This window comes from Orcinus orca, chromosome 9 (genome assembly GCF_937001465.1).
Source record: "Orcinus orca chromosome 9, mOrcOrc1.1, whole genome shotgun sequence".
Classification (NCBI taxonomy): domain Eukaryota; kingdom Metazoa; phylum Chordata; class Mammalia; order Artiodactyla; family Delphinidae; genus Orcinus; species Orcinus orca.
In genome coordinates this window covers 100757078-100774609 of record NC_064567.1, presented here as the reverse complement: position 1 = coordinate 100774609, position 17532 = coordinate 100757078, and positions in this window count along the sequence as shown.

The window sequence follows — 17532 nt, the reverse complement described above, 5'->3', positions numbered from 1 at the left end:
GAAGCAACCTAAGTGTCCATCAACAGATGAATAGATAAAGAAGATGTGGCACATATATACAATGGAATATTATTACTCAGCCATAAAAAAAAATGAGTTTTTTGTAGTGAGGTGTATGGACCTAGAGTCTGTCATACAGAGTGAAGTAAGTCAGAAAGAGAAAACAAATACCATATGCTAACACATATATATGGAATCTAAAAAAGAAAAAAAAAAGGTCATGAAGAACCTAGGGGCAAGACGGGAATAAAGATGCAGACCTACTAGAGAATGGACTTGAGGATACGGGGAAGCAGAAGGGTAAGCTGGGACAAAGTGAGAGAGTGGCATGGACATATATACATCACCAAATGTAAAATAGATAGCTAGTGGGAAGCAGCCACATAGCACAGAGAGATCAGCTTGGTGCTTTGTGACCACCTAGATGGATGTGATAGGGAGGGTGGGAGGGAGTGAGACTAAGAGGGAAGAGATATGGGAACGTATGTATATGTATAACTGATTCAGTTTTTTATAAAGCAGAAAATAACACACCATTATAAATCAATTATACTCCAATAAAGATGTTAAAAAGAAAAAAAAGTAATAGCATGGACAAATATAAAAACAGTGTTTTATATATATATATATATATATATATATATATATATTAAACTGGGGTATAGTTGCTTTACAATATTGTGTTAGGTTCTGCTATACAACAAAGCAAATCGCTGTATGTAAACATATATCCCCTCCCTCTTGGACCTCCCTCCCTCCCCCGCATCCCACCCATCTAAGTCACCACAGAGCAGCAAGCTGAGTCCCTGTGTTGTACAGCAGGTTCCCACAAGCTATCTATGTTACACATGGTAGCCAAAGCAATTTTGCGAAAGAAAAATGGAGCTGCAGGGATCAGGCTCCCTGAGTTCAGGTTAGACCACAGAGCTATGATAATCAAGACAGTATGGTCCTGGCACAAAATCAGAAATATAGATCAATGGAACAGGATAGAAAGCCCAGAATAAACCTAGACACCTATAGTCACCTAATCTATGACAAAGGAGACAAAAATATACAATGGAGGAAAGACAGCATCTTCAATAAGTGGTGCTGTGAAAACTGGACAGCTACATCTAAAAGAATGAAATTAGAACACTCTGTAACACCATACAAAAAAATAAACTCGAAACAGATTAAAGACCTAAATGTATGACTGGACACTATAAAACATACAAACAACACTCTTTGACATAAATCACAGCAAGATCTCTTTTGACCCACCTCCTAGAGTAATGAAAATAAAAACAAAAATAAGTAAATGGGACCTAATTAAACTTAAAAGCTTTTGCACAACAAAGAAAACCATAAACGAGATAAAAAGACAACTCTCAGAGTGGGAGAAAATATTTGCAAATGAAGCAACAGACAAGACATTAATCTCCAAAATATACAAACAGATCATGCAGCCCAACATCAAAAAAAAAATAAAAACCCAATCAAAAAATGTTTGGAAGGCCTAAATAGTTGCAATTTTCATTTGTAATAGAGTTACAAAACAGAGCTTTTTATTTGTTATGTTATTTAAAACACAAATGCCTAAAATAATTATAAATCTATGTTATGGGTACATAGTGTATAAAGATGCAATTTGTGACATAAATAACATAAAGTGGGAGGGAACAGAGTTGTATAGGAGTAGAAGTTTTGTATGTAATTGAAAAGAAATTTATATCAATTTAAAATAGATCATTGTAAGTTTAGGACTCTATATGCAATCCACAAGGTAACCACAAAAAAAATTATATAAAACATTCACAAGAGGATATGAAAATGGAATTGAAAACTGTCACTACAAAACATCAACTAAACACGAAGGAAGGCAGTAATGGAGGAATTGGGGGAGGAGGGTTGTAAAGCCATAACACATAAAGAAAACAAATAACAAAAGGCAAAATTAAGGTTTCTCTATCAGAAATTACCTTACATGTTAGTGAATTAAAGTTCTTAATCAAAAGGCATATATTGGTAGAATGAGGGAGAAAAAAAACAAGTATATGGGCTTGCAAGATACTCACTTCAGATCTAAAGACATGCATAAGCTGAAAGTGAAACACTGGTAAAAGATATATTATGTAAATGGTAATCAAAAGAGAGCTGGGTGGTTTTCTAATAATAAATCAAATAGACTTTAACTCAAAACTCTTATAAGAGACAAAGAAGGACATCATATATTGATAAAAGTGTCGACCCACTAAGTAGAAATAGTAATTAAAAACATAAATGAACTAAACATCAGAACTCCAAAATAGACAAGGCAAACATTGACATAATTTAAGGGAGAAATGGACAGCTTTGCAATAATAATTGGAAACTTTAATTCTTCACTTTCAATAATGAATAGAGCAAATAAAAGATCAATGAGCAAATGAAGGACTTTAAAACAGTATAGATTAACTAGCCCTAATAGATATTTACAGAACACTTCACCCAGCAACAACAGAATACACATTTGCCTCAAGTGTGACATTCTTCCGAATAGGCCATATACTAAGCCACAAAACAAGTCTTAAAAATTTGAAAAGACTGAAATCATACCAACTATCTTTTGTAATCACAATGAATAAAATTATTTCTGTCTGCAGATGACATGATCTTATATGTAGAAAACCCTCTAGATCCCACCCCTCACAAAAATTACTAGAATGAATAAACATATTCAGCAAAGTTTCAGGAAAAAATCAATGTATTAAAATCAATTGTGTTTTTGTATGCTAACAGTGAGCAATCTGAAAAGGAAATTAAGTAATAATTCCATGTATAATTAAATTGAAAAAATACATAGGGTAAATGTAACCTAGGAGGCAAAATACTTTTACATTAAAAACTGCAACACACTGCTGAATGGAATTAAATACAACATTAATAAATGGAAAGACATCCCTTGTTCATGATTAGAAGACTTAATATTGTTCAGATGTCAATATTACCCAAAAAGATGTACAGATTCAATGAAAAATCTCTCAAAAGCCCCAATTTTTCATGTGGAGATTAAAAAGTTTATTCTAAAATTTGTAGGAAATATCAAGGGACACCCAAATATCCAAAACAATCTTGGAAAAGATATATGAAGTTGAAGGCGTCATGATTCCTGATTTTAAAACTTAATACAAAGCTATAGAAATCAGAACAACATGCGTGGCATAAAGACAGGCACATAAACCAATGGAATAGAATGGAAAGCCCAGAAGTAAGCCCTCACATATATTTTCAAATAATTTTTGACAAGATTGCCTAAACGATGCAATTGTGAAAAGACAGCGTTTTTTCAGCAATATTGTTGGGAAAATGGATATCCACATGCAAGAGTGAAGTTGAAATCTTACCTTCTTCCATATACAAAATGTAGCTCAAAATGGATCAAATTAAACATAAGAGCTAATATTATAAAAGTTTATATAAAATTTTATACAAAAATCTTAGAAGAAATTTTAAGGGGAAGCTTTATATCATGGGATTGAGCATTGATTTCTTAAATGTGACACCAACAGCACAGACAAGAAAAAGAAGTGTAGAAGTTGTATTTCATCCAAATTACAAACTTCTGTGCATTAAGGGACTCTGAAGAAACTTGAAAGGTAACCTGTAAAATTTGAGAAAATATTTGCAATTTAGATATAAAGCATCAATATCCAGACTATATAAACATATCCTTCAACTCAACAACAGCAACAAAAACAGAAACCCAATTCAAAAATGAGCTAAAGACTTGAATAGACATCTATCCAAAGATGACATACACATGGGCAATAAGTATGTGTAAAGATACTCAACATTACTAATCACTAGGGAAATGTAAATCAAAAGCAAAATGATATACCATTTCACTTCCATTAATATGCTCTTATGGAACAAAACTTAGGTTTGCTTGCCCCTGGGCAGTAAAGCCTATCTTCTGATACTGGGTTGTGGTGAAGGAAAGTACAGTGTTTATCGCAAGGCACTCAACTTGGGGCCAAGCATGTAGAACAAGCAGCTCATGCTCAACAGATTTGAACTCCCTCATGGTTTTCAGGGGAAGCATCTTTAAAGGCAAGGTGAGGGAGAAGGGTGCATAGTGCCTGATCAGCTCAAAGACATTCATTCTTCTGACTGGTTTGTGGTGAGGTAATCAGGAGTCAACATGTTAACCTTCTGGTTCCAACCAGTGTGGGTCTATGTGTTTCTGGTCAGCATGTAATTAACTTCTTCTACCTGGTAGGGGTTTCAGGGTCTGTAAAACAACTCAAGAATCTGGCACAGAATATTACAGCCTTTGAAGAGGAAACAAAGGTTCTTGACTTTGTTTCATATCTAAACTATTATTATTTTGTTCTACTTGATTGTTTTCCTTTGTTTCTGCATTTCCTCGTTTCTTTGATAAAATCTGCCCTTTGGCACTCAAGGAAGATCTAAGAGGTTAAAGCTTTGCTACAAACAAGAGGTGGGTAGAGGATGTGAAGGGTCTGTCCCTGGGAAGGCCCCACAGTGTCCTGAATATTCTAGCAAAAAAACAACAACCAACCAAACAAAAAAAATTAAAAACACAGAAAATGAGAGGTGCTCACAAAAACTGTGGAGAAATTGGAACCGATCTGGTAGTGTGAAAGTAAATTAGTGTAGCTGCTGTAGAAAATGGTACAGTGGCTCCTCAAAAAAAAAAAAAATCAACATAGAATGATCATACAATCCATTTATTCCACTTCTAGGTATATAATCAAAAGAATTGAAAGCATAGACTCAAACAGACATTTGAACACCAATGTCCATAGTAGTACTATTCACAGTTGGAAAAAGCTGGAAACAACCTAAAATTCTATTTACAGATGAATGGATAAACAAAATGTGGAATATACATACAGTGGAATTTTATCCAGCCTTAAAAAGGGATGGAATTCTGTTACATGCTATAACATGGATGCACCTTGAAAACATTATGCTAAATGAAATAAACCAGTAACAAGCAGAGAGAATGTTGTATAATTATGCTCATGTGATTGCTGTTCCTAGAGTAGACACATTTATAGACACAGAAAGTAGAATAGTGGTTACCAGGGGTTGGGATGAGGAAGACAAGGGAGTTATTATACAATGGTAAGAATCTCAAAATTTCAGGTTGATAGGACAAAAATTTCCAGAGATGGATAGTAGTGACAACTGTCTGATAATGTGAATATATTTAATGCCATTGAACTACCACAATAAAAAAGGGAAACAAGCTAAATAAAAAAGAAGAAAAAGGGCTTCCCTGTGGCGCAGTGGTTGAGAGTACGCCTGCCGATACAGGGGACATGGGTTCGTGCCCCGGTCTGGGAAGATCCCACATGCCATGGAGCGGCTAGGCCCGTGAGCCATGGCCGCTGAGCCTGCATGTCTGGAGCCTGTGCTCCACAACGGGAGAGGCCACAACAGTGAGAGGCCCACATACTGCAAAAAAAAGAAGAAGAAGAAAAGAAAGAGATGATCCCATGTCTTTTTCCCTAGATGAGATCATATATGAACATAATACTTGAAAATGCTGCAGTAATTTCACAGTCATGAAAGGAGACACCCTGGGGCAAAGTTGTCTCACAGAGGATGCCAGAGGGAAGTGATGGAAGGAACCTGGATTTGTAATGATACCATGGAGCTAAATGATTGTACTGTGCCTGGAACTTGATCAAGCCCTGGACATCCAATTATGCAAAATGACAAAACTCATTATTATTCTAAGTAAAGGAAAAAAAAAAAGAGCTATCAAGCCATGAAAACACATGGAGAAATCTTAAATGTGTATTACTAGGTGAAAGAAGCCAATCTGAAAAGGCTACATATGGTATGATTCCAACTGTATGACATTCTGAAAATGGTTAAACTACAGAGATAGTAAAAGATCAATGGTTGCCAGAGGCTCATAGAGGAGAGAGGGACAGGGAGGAATAGGTGGACCACAGTGGATATTTTAGAGCAGGGACACTACTCTGTGTGATGCTGTAGTGGTGGATACATATCGCTGTACATTTATTAAAACACACAAGACTGTACAAGACAAATCATGATCTCTGATGTAAACTCTGGACTTTAGTTAACAATAATGTATAAATATTTTGTCATCAATTGTAATACGTATGCCATATTAATGCAAGATGTTAATAGGGAAAATGGAGAGTGAGTGGGTATATGGGGACCCTCTGTACTTCCTGCTCAGTTTTTCTGTAAACCTAAAGCATCTTTGAAAAGTGTATTAATTTAAAAAGTAGCTATTATTGACATTTAGGCATGACAGCACCAGAAAAGGAGAGCCAGTTTAGGATGGGAGGTTCTTCTCCAAATCATTTACATCTGGGGGTCACCAACTCTGACCTGGTTGCTAAGTGATTTAAATGACCTGGCTGCTAAGTGATTTGTCCTTGGATAGGACACTGGGTTGACACATCTTATTGATACTTATGGTCCTTAAACAAGCCCTTGTCTTTGGGGTACAGCACAGGCTTTATAAACTGGGAATCAAGGTTGAAAACTGGGCATGACATGGCACCTAGATTCCTGCAAGTGACTACTGCATATGATAGGCTCACTAATATGTGTTGATTTTTGTCACAAATGCTGGAAAACTCTGACACCAATAGCTATACTTCAGCTTGATTTATTTATTACATTTGTGTGAGCTTACCTTACACAATAACATTGACCTAAAGGAAAATAAGCTGAGAAATATGGATCATATTTTCAGCTCAAGTTTTAAATGAGAGGTAGAGTTAATGGTACATTCTATAGAGCTCCAACAGCATGAGTTTCTCATACACACATTCTCTCTCTCTCACTTTGATCCTAATTTTCTCATTTCAATTTACTATTCTACACAAAACTTATAGTTCTTACAGATTTGAGCATAGATAAATGTTTTTATGGTTTATAGTTAGGCATGGGCTGAATCTTCTTTGCCATTCTTTCAACCAGGTATGGTGGATGATCATAAGTAAATAAATAAATAAATATCTGTTATAAAGAAAACCTACACTTGAAACCATGAATTACAAAACTTGAGTTTAAGTCATGACTTAGCCACTTATTAGCTCTGTGTCTTTTAAAATTTTATCTGTAAACTTCATTGCCTTCCCTCATTCTTACGTTATTATACTTTAAAATAAAGAGGTTAATTATAGCTTGTAGAATATTAAATAAACACTGTAATTATATGATATATGCGAGATAGCATCATGAAAAATATAACTGAAATGTTCATGTAATTACAATTAATTTAAGCTGAGTGAAATGCAGAGGCTGTTTTTCTGTGGCTATCAGAAAGAAAGGAAGAAAGAAAGAAAGAAAAAGAAAAAGGTATTTAATGAAGTGAACTTAACTTTCTTCCTTCTTGATTGCCATCCCCCCCACCCCCTGCCTTCCTAGGGACAATAGCAATGTTAGTTGAGTAGCCATTTTTCATTGGCAAGTCGATGTGACACGTTCTGTGATCAGAATGAAGCCAGAAAGAGGTTTAAAGAAACTTAGAATACAAAGAGTGACACAGTCAAAACTCCTAAAATCTCAAGTCAGAAAGTTAGGAATTTTTTATGTAGACCCTGAAGGAGATCTTTGAGGTAACTTGATGTGTGATGTGTCAAATACACTTAATTTTAGACATTTTAGGAGAGAGGTGCCATTCTTTCCTCCATGATCAGTGCATCTGCTCTGCTCTGTACTCAATTCCATGACCAAAGGCATCACATCTTACTTCTATCTAACAGCAGGTCAGCTGGGCACGATGTGGGTATAAACCTGATAAGCAAATTAAAAGAACTGAAAGGGGACTTGGATATTGATATCTCAGAAAGGACTAGAATGCACTAGAAAATTGTGAAAGGCAGGATTTGCTGAAGCCAGAGCAATGATTACAAGAAATTCAAGGGCAAGAAGAGCCTTTCCTTTACCCTTAAAATGGAGTTAATCTCTCAGATAGAAGTCTTACTGCCCCTTGAGCTGTGATGGGCATGTGCTGACGAGCTCACAGAAAACAACTTGCTCCTGGTCTGTGCTCCCAGAGAAAGGAAACACCATTCTATAGAGATGCAACTAGAGGATTTGTTAGTCTAACCTCTGCATGTTCAAGTAAGGACTGTGGAAGATGGATGCTCAGGGTCTTGCCTAAGGATATGCAATAATGAGTTTCCAAGGAAGGAACAAGGCCTCTCGTCAAGACTGTTCTGTGTTGTTCAGTCTCTCTAAGGAAAGGCCAGACTCTTAACTAATGGCTTCTTTGCATCTGAAAATTGGTCACAAGAAGGAAAGTGCCATAGAAATTATTCGCTAAATATACAGGTTCACTTTCAGCCCTCACCAAACTTTCCAAACAGCTTGACAAAAACAAGGCAAAGAACTATCCTTTCCATTTGCTTTAAAGGAATGATATTTGATTAACCCTACAAACTAAGGTCATCAAACTGAAATCAGAAATTTGCAAATAATTATATTTTCTTTGTATTCTATATTGTGTGAGTTTCATTCTCTGAATAGACTATCTGTATTCACTAAGCTAAGTAAGTACTGACTAGTCATAACTACTAGTCCACTGAGCTGAGGAAAACAGCTTAGATGAGAAATGAAGAAAATTATATATTAGAAAAATTAACCTAAAAATACAAAAATAACCCCAAATTGAAGTGGATTGGGAGTTTACAAATTTCCAGAAATTTTATTTTAAGTCAACCTTCAGAAAACCCTCCTATTTCTTCAAATTAAAATTTTGTATGCAACAAATATTCTGTTTTTCACTCCAGCCCACATACTGCTTTGCATTTGAAAATAAGATTTCTACCCCCAAATTTAAATTATTGATATATATATTCAATATTTTATTAATTTCATTTTTACATCTTAGAACCTTAACAAATATAACCATATGTAGCCTTCAGGTGGAAAAATACCATTTTGTACATGATAACATAAATAGTATTTATGTATAAATATTATAAGCATGTTCCTAATACATATATGTTTATATATACTTGCGTATACTTATATATTCTTATGTTCTGCATGTATAATGTGTGTATGTGTGTGTGTGTGTGTGTATAAAAATCCAAACTATTCTCTTTTTCCCCAAGAATTTCTTACAAAATTATAAATTATTACTTAGAAGAGTTTAACCTTTAACTATAATTTAAAAGCCCAGAAAAATACTTTCATGTTGAAACACTTTGAGGTCTGGATTTATTTTAATTTACCTAATAATCAAACTTAATTGGCATATTTAGCTAAGTTCACTTCCCATTGAGTAATTTATTTTTAATCACTAAAGTCAAAATTCTTTATATATTTTTCAATCAGTTATTTCTTGTTCCAAAATTCTGTAAAAGCTTTTAAAATGCCAACTGCTTTGTGCTTGTAGAAATTGCTGGAAGAATTTAAAGACTTTAAATATGCATTAAAGAGAAATTAAAATAGGTATATGATGGACCTAGGAGAATATTTGATCATAATATGTAAGATTAATGCTTTAAATAAAAAGTAAAATATTGTGTATTTCTTGTTCTCTCATCCATCAGAAATTGCTGTTATTCAGACTAACAGCCTTGTCTTCATTCCTGCCCAGTCCTGAGTGTCCTGGAATTGGAAAGCTGGTGATAATTTACTGTCATTACAAACTAACTGGTTATGGTTAACACCATCTCTTCAGAAGTCCATACATTTAAAATGTTAGTCACATTACTTTTACATCTCTCCCTTTAGAATAGTAACAAAAAATGATTTTATATCAATGTCACTCAAAATGGCACAAAACCCTGTGCATGGGGATTTAAGTTTAATTGTTTATTGCTTAATTTAAGAGTAATCCTTGAAATCTATGACCTTCCTGGCTATGCTTACTGTACAAGTTAGTTCAAATTATTTAACCTAACTGTTCTTCAAGCCCAAATTCTAGAACTTCTTATTTCAAATCAGTATCAACCTCAGATCAATACTTTAAGCAAGTTTTTTTTTTTTTTTATGATATGTTTTGTTGTTCCACCTAAGTCTAACCCATTTCAGAGAGAATTTAAGAAATCAAAAAGGCTGTTTATTAGAGCACTCCTCTTGGTGTAAAAGTTCACACATAATCCATTTGTAATTGTTATTCTTGTTGATTTGCAGGAAAAAAAGGAAGAAATATGCAACTATGAGATAAAATACTATACGCTACTCAGAGCTTGAAACTGAAGACATGAAGGGCAAATAAAGAGGGTGAAGGAAGGAGGAAAAAGAAGACTCGGAGTCCTATGGGTGCTGTACGGTAACAGGGAATCACGTTTTCTGTTCACACTTCTTCCACTGTCCAAACCTGGTCTTCTACGCTTTGAGGGCACATCTGTCATCTGTGTAAAGAAGGGCTGTCCTGTGATCTCCAAAGTCACCTAGGTCTACCATTTACCCTCAAATATTTGCATTTTTTTTCAGGTTCTTTATAAGTTCATCTGAGCTGAGGTATATGCTCTGCCTTCCTTGCAGTACACACATTTAATTTCCCTAATTATGCTCTTTATTTTTAAATTCTTTTTTTTCTTTTTTGCGGTACATGGGCCTCTCACTGTTGTGGCCTCTCCCGTTGCGGAGCACAGGCTCCAGACGCGCAGGCTCAGCGGCCATGGATCACGGGCCTAGCTGCTCCGCAGCATGTGGGATCTTCCCGGACTGGGGCACAAACCCGTGTCAGCAGGCGGACTCTCACCCACTGCGCCACCAGGGAAGCCCTATTTTGAAATTCTTACAAGTGGGCAGGCCAAGTTTCATCTGCTAATGATACAAATAGACTGCCTATAGGCTATTTTGGAGGTTTGAGAAAGTCTTAGTTTATGAAATATGAAGACTGAGTCATGGGATAGTGTTATAGGATGAGCCATAGTATGGATGCAGAAAACTGAGGCCAACTTTCTGGAGTGATACTTTCCAAAACACTGCCTGGGTATAAAAGGAAAGAAAGAAAGAAAAAAAAGAAAGAAAGAAAGGTCTTTGCTGAAGTTGATGTTTACAAATAAAACATTGTGAAGGATTTTTTTCAAAGTATGAATAACACTATTAATCTGTTGTACAGGCAGGGATTAATTAGGGAGAAAGAATTCTAATTTTATAGAGAAGGCACTAGATGCTTGCATTACAAAATTGGCAAAAGTGTTAAGATAATGATTAAAATAAAACTTGGCAAAACTTAAACATGCCTTCTAGTCTAAAAGTCCAGTTGGTTGACAACCTGGGCTTTTCAGGGAGAACTTAAGGTAAAAAAAATGAAATTTGGCAGCAAAGTGATGAATATGGATGACATATGATTTGGAATAATAAAGGAACTTCTAGAATGGTCAGAAGGGAATTTACCAGTGTATGTCATGGAAGAGAGGATGACAATCTATTTTCCCATCAAATTAGGTAACTGACAGGTGGGTTAAGTATGTCAGAGGAACTTATAATTGTTTTAAGTTAAAATTTAGAAAAAAAGAGGTGAGAACTCTGGAAATAAATAAAGGACAGAATTTATTTAAAGAAAACTCTACTGTTCTAAGATTACTCTGTGAATAAGGAAAAACAAACAAGTTGAAATGTACTGTAACTGAAGGATGCCATATATGAATAAATAATTTATTCACACGAATATGTCAGTTTTGTACTCTTCTTGAAGGCCACTGCATTTAGAACCATCTCCGTTGTGTGAAATCAAGTTAATGAAACCCACTTATAAACCTCAGGGAATGATTTCATTTAAATGAGTTTTAAGACAGAGTCAATTTATAACCAAAGTCTTTTTACACGTTAAAATATTTTAAATTAAAAACCTCTATTAATATGTGACATTTTATATTAATTTATATAGATTATATGTATTCTCCTCTTCCTTCCTTCAATGGCCAATCTCTGGATACTATACCCTCTTGAATTTGTAAGACTTGGGTCTGTTAATCCATCTTTCTCCTGACCATTAGCCTTTCACTTTATTGAGTGATTTGCTTTACATATAAACTTTTTCTAATATATGGCCCCCAACCAAGTAGAAAACATTTCTCAGATCCCACATCCCTCTGTTAGCTGATACAATTCCACTTATTTACTTACTTTCTCAGCCAAACATTCAGAAATTATCCATCCACCCATACTGTCTCCAGTTGCTTATTTACCTTTTACTCTATTTTATTTTTAAAATACATTTTATTCCAGATATGCATATTGCTAAGTGTACAGCCGATGATTTTCCACTAAGAAATTCTTGTGTATACAACTCCCTCTGAAAGAAATAGTACATTACCAACACCCCCAAGTTCCCTTTGCAGTTAATAATTACTTATCTTTTCAAGGGTAACCATCTGACTTTGAGGTTTTTTGGTTTGCATTTGTAAGTTATATAAATGGAGTCATATGCATACGTACTTTCTGATTTGGATTCTTTCCTTCACTGTTATGATTGAGACATGGACCCTGGGAAGTATTTAAATCATTTTTATTGCTGTATACTGGTTCATTGTAAGAAGCATACATTTAACTTACCTATTCTCTCACTAAATGGGCATTATTCTTTTGTTCAGTGTTTGACTAATGCAAATAAGGCTGTTGTGAACATCGTTTTGCATGAGTTTTAGTGCATACATATATGCTGAGAGAGGAATTACTGGATCATAGGAAGGCATATATTCAGCTTCAATACATATTGCCATATTTACCAAACACTACATATTTGCTGCCTCTTTAATTTTATTCTCTCTGGAAGATGTGTAGAGAGTGCACATTAAATTATAATTTCATTCTCCTGATGTCTAATGACGTTGAGCACCTTTTTCATGTATTATTGTCAATTTAGGTATCTTCTTTAGTCAAGTGGATTTTCATGTATTTCATTCACTTTCTTTTTTTACTGGTTTGTTGAGTTCCTTATATATTATGGATACAAGCTCTTTGTCAATTTTTTATATGCAAATAGTCACTCTCACTTCACTCTGTGGCTTGCTTAATTTTATGCTTTTTACAATGAATGTAATTTCTTGATTTTAATAAATATAATTATTTTCCTTATGGTTAGTATATTTTCAACCAGATTTAGAAATCTTTATCTCCTTCACTGGCATGAATATATTCCCCTACATTATCTTCCAAAAGTGATATTTTATTTTATTTAGATATACAATCCACCTGGATTGATTTTTTGTATCTTGTGGATAAGTAATAAAGATACTCTTTTCTACATAAATATCCAATTGATCTAGTATAATTTATTTAAAAGACCATCTATTTTCATTGTTGTTCTTAGGACAAAACAAATATCTTTTTTCAAAGCTTTTTATTCTGTGTTGCTTAGTCTCCCTAAGGTAAATCCAGATAACCACTGGAATGGATTCTTTACGTCATTTTTATACATCAGGCATTTCTCTACATATGCCAGTGTCTAAATCTGGACTACATTTGAATTATTTTTTCTGTTGCTCCAATATGACACTCACTTAAATATTATATCCTTATTTTAACCATTGATATCCTATAATTTTATTATTATTAATTTGTTTTTAACTAGGTTAATAGATCTTTTATGGTATAGGAATGTTATTTTTGAAGTGGTGACATTTAGAGAATTTCCCTTTGTATACTACATATATAGAGTTCTATACAATTTATATATAAACTAATACATTTAATATCTCAAATTACCTAATGAGGTAGGCATTATTACTGTCCCCATATTATGCATGAAGAAACAGAAGCACAGAAGTACAGGCACAAAGAAGAAAAATATGAATGTTAGTCACCTAACGCAGTTAGTGATTGGCAAATCTGTCTTTGAATGCAGGTATCTGGCTTCAGCATCAGTGCTTTCAGATGTTATGCTATGCTTTCCTTTCAGAGGCGTCTTTGTGTTTCATCTTGAAGTACTTGAGGAGACAGTTGCTGAGACTGGGTTTTAGTTCTAGAGCTTGGAAGATTGGCTAGGTTTAAGGATATTCTTATTTGAGCATAGTAAATAGGATTTACTGTCATATTTGTATATAGTATTAGAAGAAAATAAAAATCCTGAGTGATAATTAAGTTTGCACCATGATAATAAATAGATAGAGGATCCCTTTATGGAGATAGGAAGCACTACGGGAAGTATATTTATAGGATGGAATGGAGAGGTTTGTTAAGTTGGAGATGCCTAAGAGACAACTAAATACAAGATTCAAGTAGAAATTCTAAGGTGTATATGTGATATGTAAAAGCATGAAACTGATGAGATCACCTAGAAAGAGAATGCACATAAAGAAAAAAAAAGAACTAAGAATAAAGTTTTAGGACAGGCCAAATTTAAAGTTCTGAGAAAGGAGATCAAGACAGCCAAAATATTAGGAGGAAAACTAGGTGAGTGTGGGTCATGGCAAGTGAGGAAGGGAGTAATCAAGACGGGAATGGTCAACTTTGCCAATTGTTGCTGAGACACTGAGTACAATTATGGCAGAAACTTGACCAAAGTTATTGGCAAGTTATAGGCAAAAAGGGCAGAAGATGGGATGAAATACAGATTGAAAAGAGTTGAAGAGAAAATGGATGCTGAGGAGTTGGATGTAGGGGTAGAGAAAGCTTTTAGAGATGTTATGCTCTAAGTGAAAGAAAAGAAATAGAAGGTAATGGAGGAACTGAGGGCTCAAGGGAGAGTATTAAATATATATGATATGAGGCTTGTTTTTATAGTGAAAGTAATAATCCCATATATAAGAAGACTTTCATTACAGTGACAAAGTCCACGAAAGCTTGAGAAGACAGAAGAGCAAAGAAGTAAGCTGAAGGACTGACCTAATATAATTATAATTCCATGGGATATTGTCCTTTTAATATTTAGGTTTTTATGTATTCAGAAAATAAGTGGGATGAATTCCAAAGCAAATTCTATTTATTTTTCACATAAGTAGTCAATATTCTAACACTATTTAGGGAGAAATATTTTCTTTTTTTTACTGATTTGAAATATTTTTATCACATTAATACAGATAAATATGCATATAATACTATATATACATTCACAAATATACAATTTAACTTTTTGTATATTTCTGAGCTATAACAAATTATTTTAATTATGAGATTTAATGATATTTAACTCCTATATATTTGCTCTGCTTTTAAAAATATTATTGTTTTATTCTTGGGTATTTATTCTTCCATCTCAATTTTAGAATCACATATTCAATTATAATTTTATTAAAATTTTACATGAATGTGAATGAGTTTGACATTTTTATAATAATATTACATTTATCATTAATGATCTTGATATATTTCTCCATTTAATCACGTCTTCAGAAAGGTCCATACTATTTTATTACACCAGATGAACATAATCATAATACATTAAGGAGACAGTGACCAGGTATTGAAAAGTCTATAAATCATGTCACAAAGACAAATGAATGTGTTTAGTCTGGAAAATAGCAACTTGAGACATTTATAGTAAAATTCCCAATTTTTGAGGGTCTCTTGTAAAACAAGAATTGAACTTTTTTTTTAATTGAAGAAGACAGAAAGGAAGAACAAATATGGAAGTGTAAAATTTTCATCAATCTGAAGTATTTTTTTTATTAAGTTGACTATGTAATTATGTAATGAGTTCTTTATCATTACCCCAAACTGGAATTTGGAGAGAATAGAAAGCATTCTTTCCCTGGTGAAATCGATCCTTCCTAGGATGAGAGGAGATTCCATAGATGGCTCATGTATCAGCTGGACCTTAAAGGAAGTCAATATTTGATAAGATGTGAAAATATGACATGATCACATACCAAATAAGAGCACAAAAAACGATATGGAGATGGAAATATACAAAGTATTTTCAGGAGACATAAAATAAACAAATAAGGATGAGTGTAGATTTTAAACCTCATGGTTGTCTGGAGTTAAATTGGGAAGGATAATGGTAGCAACTGTGGATGACCATATATATCAAGCCATAGGTTTAGGATTTTTTTTCTGTTAGCTATAAGGATTGCATGGTTGGGTTTTGGATAAAATTGTGAAGATCATATTTTCCAATTTTTGTGAAATTGGAAGATGTGAAATATTTTCAGAAATGAAATATTAATATAATTAATGGATATATTACATTTTGTTAGGACCTGGAGTATTAAAGCTTTATAGAGTAAATTAAACCATTTTGTCAGGTAAAATCATAAATATGGTGACAATTCTATGTAGTTACATAAGTCTTATTTCAATGGCCTCATGTTGTCCTTGCCATATATCCATCATTGAACCACACAGAGTCCATTTATCTGAGCCAACAAGGTATTCCTTTGTTCTTATTTTACTTTCTGACTTGAAATGTTTTAGGAATCTTCTTTGTTTAAGGCACTGTAGGATAAAATATAAAGATATTCTTTACAATACTGTTTATACTCATCTTATTTGCATAATTAATTCAAATCAATTTGTAGACTTTTGCTTAATTTCAGTATACATTTTATCAAATGTAGCTGAATAAAAGTTTAATCATGAGCTAAAACTATCTTTCCCACTACCATTAGATTAATTTACCAATAGTTTTGATACTGCATTTTATTCATATTTTCTGTCTTAATAAAATTTCTTCACCTTCTTTACATATTCACATAATATTATATCCTATCAATCACACTTAGTATTACTCTTATGCTGAAGGCCTTCTCACATTTTCTCTAACAAAACAAATTATTTTCTCCTCTGAAACATAATTCAACATTCATTTCATACAACTTAAATATTCCTAGAATAGCTTAGCTTGCTTTCCACAATCTCATCCCTACATCAAACCCAGAAATGTGGGTATACATTTATTTGTAACAAGCTAACAATTGTTTTAAAATTGAATCTGGAAATTCCTTGATTTCTAAAAATGAATGGTATACTGGTAAATTCCAGTTTATGTAATTATCCTGCAGCCTTATTTAGCCCTCTAGAAAAACCTGGCCGTACCTATTATAAATAGCTGTACTGTTGTGGCATTGAGAATTTGGGAGGAAATTGATGAATCTTTCCTTCTTTGAGACAATTCTCACATAGGGGCTAAGTACCCCTGAGCTTTGAATTGTTCTTTGAATGATCTATTAATAGAATGTAACTCATGTTTGAACACCTAAAACATACATATTCATTATCTGTGTTACTCTGTTCTTCACTACCTACTCAAAAGTCATTTGCACATGATATGAACTTTAATCAATTGAAAAACATTATAGTATTTATAGATTTTGGGGGGCTTACCTAGTCCAGCATCAACCCCAAGCACTTCTCACGACAAACTAGATTTAATGTACCGTGTATTTAGTTTGGGATATAGAGGGGAATATTAACAAATCCTTAGTTTTCATCATTTTGCTGAAAAGAGAAAAATGACCTAAATAGGTAAATTGACTTCGCCATTATTACTAGTTCTAATTGAGGAAATAGCAACCATTATCCAAAGGCAAAGAAAGAAAGCAAAGAGGGAAGGAAGAATGAACTGCAGTGTCTGAGTTGGAAATATGGGCAGGAAATGGACTATTACAATTTCTCACTTAGGGTTGGGCTTAATTCTCTTGT